This window comes from Diuraphis noxia, unplaced genomic scaffold, assembly GCF_037042655.1.
Source record: "Diuraphis noxia isolate RWA-SAM2 unplaced genomic scaffold, SU_Dnox_SAM2 contig0008, whole genome shotgun sequence".
Lineage (NCBI taxonomy): Eukaryota > Metazoa > Arthropoda > Insecta > Hemiptera > Aphididae > Diuraphis > Diuraphis noxia.
The window spans coordinates 3,805,559-3,812,286 of NW_028301718.1; positions in this window are offsets into that span (position 1 = coordinate 3,805,559).

Below are 6,728 nucleotides of genomic sequence, written 5' to 3' on the forward strand. Positions count from 1 at the left end.
GATTAGTTCAATACAAATGACTTTAAACGATATTTAGCGGAATTATCACCATTTTTTACCAAATTTTTTCCCAAATTTTTTTTCTATTTTTTGTATTCACCCAAATGTATTGTAAATACGTGTTTTAGATGTAAAATAATGTGAACTTAACGATAAAAATATAAAAAGTATGATTAGTTCAATACAAATGACTTTAAACGATATTTAGCGGAATTATCACCATTTTTTACCAAATTTTTTTTCTATTTTTTGTATTCACCCAAATGTATTGTAAACACGTGTTTTAGATGTAAAATAATGTGAACTTAACGTTAAAAATATAAAAAGTATGATTAGTTTAATAGAAATGACTTAAGACGATATTTAGCGGATTCATCACCTGTATTTCAAAATTTTTTTACGACCTTTTATATTCACCCAAATGTATTGTAAAGACGTGTTTTAGATGTAAAATAATGTGAACTTAACGATAAAAATATAAAAAGTATGATTAGTTCAATACAAATGACTTTAAACGATATTTAGCGGAATTATCACCATTTTTTACCAAATTTTTTTTCTATTTTTTGTATTCACCCAAATGTATTGTAAACACGTGTTTTAGATGTAAAATAATGTGAACTTAACGTTAAAAATATAAAAAGTATGATTAGTTTAATAGAAATGACTTAAGACGATATTTAGCGGATTCATCACCTGTATTTCAATATTTTTTTACGACCTTTTATATTCACCCAAATGTATTGTAAAGACGTGTTTTAGATGTAAAATTATGTGAACTTAACGATAAAAATATAAAAAGTATGATTAGTTCAATACAAATGACTTTAAACGATATTTAGCGGAATTATCACCATTTTTTACCAAATTTTTTCCCAAATTTTTTTTCTATTTTTTGTATTCACCCAAATGTATTGTAAATACGTGTTTTAGATGTAAAATAATGTGAACTTAACGATAAAAATATAAAAAGTATGATTAGTTCAATACAAATGACTTTAAACGATATTTAGCGGAATTATCACCATTTTTTACCAAATTTTTTTTCTATTTTTTGTATTCACCCAAATGTATTGTAAACACGTGTTTTAGATGTAAAATTATGTGAACTTAACGTTAAAAATATAAAAAGTATGATTAGTTTAATAGAAATGACTTAAGACGACATTTAGCGGATTCATCACCTGTATTTCAAAATTTTTTTACGACCTTTTATATTCACCCAAATGTATTGTAAAGACGTGTTTTAGATGTAAAATAATGTGAACTTAACGATAAAAATATAAAAAGTATGATTAGTTCAATACAAATGACATTAAACGATATTTAGCGGAATTATCACCATTTTTTACCAAAATTTTTCCCAAATTTTTTTTCTATTTTTTGTATTCACCCAAATGTATTGTAAATACGTGTTTTAGATGTAAAATAATGTGAACTTAACGATAAAAATATAAAAAGTATGATTAGTTCAATACAAATGACTTTAAACGATATTTAGCGGAATTATCACCATTTTTTACCAAATTTTTTCCCAAATTTTTTTTCTATTTTTTGTATTCACCCAAATGTATTGTAAATACGTGTTTTAGATGTAAAATAATGTGAACTTAACGATAAAAATATAAAAAGTATGATTAGTTCAATACAAATGACTTTAAACGATATTTAGCGGAATTATCACCATTTTTTACCAAATTTTTTCCCAAATTTTTTTTCTATTTTTTGTATTCACCCAAATGTATTGTAAATACGTGTTTTAGATGTAAAATAATGTGAACTTAACGATAAAAATATAAAAAGTATGATTAGTTCAATACAAATGACTTTAAACGATATTTAGCGGAATTATCACCATTTTTTACCAAATTTTTTTTCTATTTTTTGTATTCACCCAAATGTATTGTAAACACGTGTTTTAGATGTAAAATAATGTGAACTTAACGTTAAAAATATAAAAAGTATGATTAGTTTAATAGAAATGACTTAAGACGATATTTAGCGGATTCATCACCTGTATTTCAAAATTTTTTTACGACCTTTTATATTCACCCAAATGTATTGTAAAGACGTGTTTTAGATGTAAAATAATGTGAACTTAACGATAAAAATATAAAAAGTATGATTAGTTCAATACAAATGACTTTAAACGATATTTAGCGGAATTATCACCATTTTTTACCAAATTTTTTTTCTATTTTTTGTATTCACCCAAATGTATTGTAAACACGTGTTTTAGATGTAAAATAATGTGAACTTAACGTTAAAAATATAAAAAGTATGATTAGTTTAATAGAAATGACTTAAGACGATATTTAGCGGATTCATCACCTGTATTTCAATATTTTTTTACGACCTTTTATATTCACCCAAATGTATTGTAAAGACGTGTTTTAGATGTAAAATTATGTGAACTTAACGATAAAAATATAAAAAGTATGATTAGTTCAATACAAATGACTTTAAACGATATTTAGCGGAATTATCACCATTTTTTACCAAATTTTTTCCCAAATTTTTTTTCTATTTTTTGTATTCACCCAAATGTATTGTAAATACGTGTTTTAGATGTAAAATAATGTGAACTTAACGATAAAAATATAAAAAGTATGATTAGTTCAATACAAATGACTTTAAACGATATTTAGCGGAATTATCACCATTTTTTACCAAATTTTTTTTCTATTTTTTGTATTCACCCAAATGTATTGTAAACACGTGTTTTAGATGTAAAATTATGTGAACTTAACGTTAAAAATATAAAAAGTATGATTAGTTTAATAGAAATGACTTAAGACGACATTTAGCGGATTCATCACCTGTATTTCAAAATTTTTTTACGACCTTTTATATTCACCCAAATGTATTGTAAAGACGTGTTTTAGATGTAAAATAATGTGAACTTAACGATAAAAATATAAAAAGTATGATTAGTTCAATACAAATGACATTAAACGATATTTAGCGGAATTATCACCATTTTTTACCAAATTTTTTCCCAAATTTTTTTTCTATTTTTTGTATTCACCCAAATGTATTGTAAATACGTGTTTTAGATGTAAAATAATGTGAACTTAACGATAAAAATATAAAAAGTATGATTAGTTCAATACAAATGACTTTAAACGATATTTAGCGGAATTATCACCATTTTTTACCAAATTTTTTCCCAAATTTTTTTTCTATTTTTTGTATTCACCCAAATGTATTGTAAATACGTGTTTTAGATGTAAAATAATGTGAACTTAACGATAAAAATATAAAAAGTATGATTAGTTCAATACAAATGACTTTAAACGATATTTAGCGGAATTATCACCATTTTTTACCAAATTTTTTCCCAAATTTTTTTTCTATTTTTTGTATTCACCCAAATGTATTGTAAATACGTGTTTTAGATGTAAAATAATGTGAACTTAACGATAAAAATATAAAAAGTATGATTAGTTCAATACAAATGACTTTAAACGATATTTAGCGGAATTATCACCATTTTTTACCAAATTTTTTTTCTATTTTTTGTATTCACCCAAATGTATTGTAAACGAGTGTTTTAGATGTAAAATAATGTGAACTTAACGTTAAAAATATAAAAAGTATGATTAGTTTAATAGAAATGACTTAAGACGATATTTAGCGGATTCATCACCTGTATTTCAAAATTTTTTTACGACCTTTTATATTCACCCAAATGTATTGTAAATACGTGTTTTAGATGTAAAATTATGTGAACTTAACGATAAAAATATAAAAAGTATGATTAGTTCAATACAAATGACTTTAAACGATATTTAGCGGAATTATCACCATTTTTTACCAAATTTTTTTTCTATTTTTTGTATTCACCCAAATGTATTGTAAACACGTGTTTTAGATGTAAAATAATGTGAACTTAACGTTAAAAATATAAAAAGTATGATTAGTTTAATAGAAATGACTTAAGACGATATTTAGCGGATTCATCACCTGTATTTCAAAATTTTTTTACGACCTTTTATATTCACCCAAATGTATTGTAAAGACGTGTTTTAGATGTAAAATAATGTGAACTTAACGATAAAAATATAAAAAGTATGATTAGTTCAATACAAATGACTTTAAACGATATTTAGCGGAATTATCACCATTTTTTACCAAATTTTTTTTCTATTTTTTGTATTCACCCAAATGTATTGTAAACACGTGTTTTAGATGTAAAATAATGTGAACTTAACGTTAAAAATATAAAAAGTATGATTAGTTTAATAGAAATGACTTAAGACGATATTTAGCGGATTCATCACCTGTATTTCAATATTTTTTTACGACCTTTTATATTCACCCAAATGTATTGTAAAGACGTGTTTTAGATGTAAAATTATGTGAACTTAACGATAAAAATATAAAAAGTATGATTAGTTCAATACAAATGACTTTAAACGATATTTAGCGGAATTATCACCATTTTTTACCCAATTTTTTCCCAAATTTTTTTTCTATTTTTTGTATTCACACAAATGTATTGTAAACACGTGTTTTAAATGTAAAATAATGTGAACTTAACGTTAAAAATATAAAAAGTATGATTAGTTTAATAGAAATGACTTAAGACGATATTTAGCGGATTCATCACCTGTATTTCAAAATTTTTTTACGACCTATTATATTCACCCAAATGTATTGTAAACACGTGTTTTAGATGTAAAATAATGTGAACTTAACGTTAAAAATATAAAAAGTATGATTAGTTTAATAGAAATGACTTTATACGATATTTAGCGGAATTATCACCATTTTTTACCAAATTTTTTCCCAAATTTTTTTTCTATTTTTTGTATTCACCCAAATGTATTGTAAATACGTGTTTTAGATGTAAAATAATGTGAACTTAACGATAAAAATATAAAAAGTATGATTAGTTCAATACAAATGACTTTAAACGATATTTAGCGGAATTATCACCATTTTTTACCAAATTTTTTTTCTATTTTTTGTATTCACCCAAATGTATTGTAAACACGTGTTTTAGATGTAAAATAATGTGAACTTAACGTTAAAAATATAAAAAGTATGATTAGTTTAATAGAAATGACTTAAGACGATATTTAGCGGATTCATCACCTGTATTTCAAAATTTTTTTACGACCTTTTATATTCACCCAAATGTATTGTAAATACGTGTTTTAGATGTAAAATTATGTGAACTTAACGATAAAAATATAAAAAGTATGATTAGTTCAATACAAATGACTTTAAACGATATTTAGCGGAATTATCACCATTTTTTACCAAATTTTTTTTCTATTTTTTGTATTCACCCAAATGTATTGTAAACACGTGTTTTAGATGTAAAATAATGTGAACTTAATGTTAAAAATATAAAAAGTATGATTAGTTTAATAGAAATGACTTAAGACGATATTTAGCGGATTCATCACCTGTATTTCAAAATTTTTTTACGACCTTTTATATTCACCCAAATGTATTGTAAAGACGTGTTTTAGATGTAAAATAATGTGAACTTAACGATAAAAATATAAAAAGTATGATTAGTTCAATACAAATGACTTTAAACGATATTTAGCGGAATTATCACCATTTTTTACCAAATTTTTTCCCAAATTTTTTTTCTATTTTTTGTATTCACCCAAATGTATTGTAAATACGTGTTTTAGATGTAAAATAATGTGAACTTAACGATAAAAATATAAAAAGTATGATTAGTTCAATACAAATGACTTTAAACGATATTTAGCGGAATTATCACCATTTTTTACCAAATTTTTTCCCAAATTTTTTTTCTATTTTTTGTATTCACCCAAATGTATTGTAAACACGTGTTTTAGATGTAAAATAATGTGAACTTAACGTTAAAAATATAAAAAGTATGATTAGTTTAATAGAAATGACTTAAGACGATATTTAGCGGATTCATCACCTGTATTTCAAAATTTTTTTACGACCTTTTATATTCACCCAAATGTATTGTAAAGACGTGTTTTAGATGTAAAATAATGTGAACTTAACGATAAAAATATAAAAAGTATGATTAGTTCAATACAAATGACTTTAAACGATATTTAGCGGAATTATCACCATTTTTTACCAAATTTTTTTTCTATTTTTTGTATTCACCCAAATGTATTGTAAACACGTGTTTTAGATGTAAAATAATGTGAACTTAACGTTAAAAATATAAAAAGTATGATTAGTTTAATAGAAATGACTTAAGACGATATTTAGCGGATTCATCACCTGTATTTCAATATTTTTTTACGACCTTTTATATTCACCCAAATGTATTGTAAAGACGTGTTTTAGATGTAAAATTATGTGAACTTAACGATAAAAATATAAAAAGTATGATTAGTTCAATACAAATGACTTTAAACGATATTTAGCGGAATTATCACCATTTTTTACCAAATTTTTTCCCAAATTTTTTTTCTATTTTTTGTATTCACCCAAATGTATTGTAAATACGTGTTTTAGATGTAAAATAATGTGAACTTAACGATAAAAATATAAAAAGTATGATTAGTTCAATACAAATGACTTTAAACGATATTTAGCGGAATTATCACCATTTTTTACCAAATTTTTTTTCTATTTTTTGTATTCACCCAAATGTATTGTAAACACGTGTTTTAGATGTAAAATTATGTGAACTTAACGTTAAAAATATAAAAAGTATGATTAGTTTAATAGAAATGACTTAAGACGACATTTAGCGGATTCATCACCTGTAT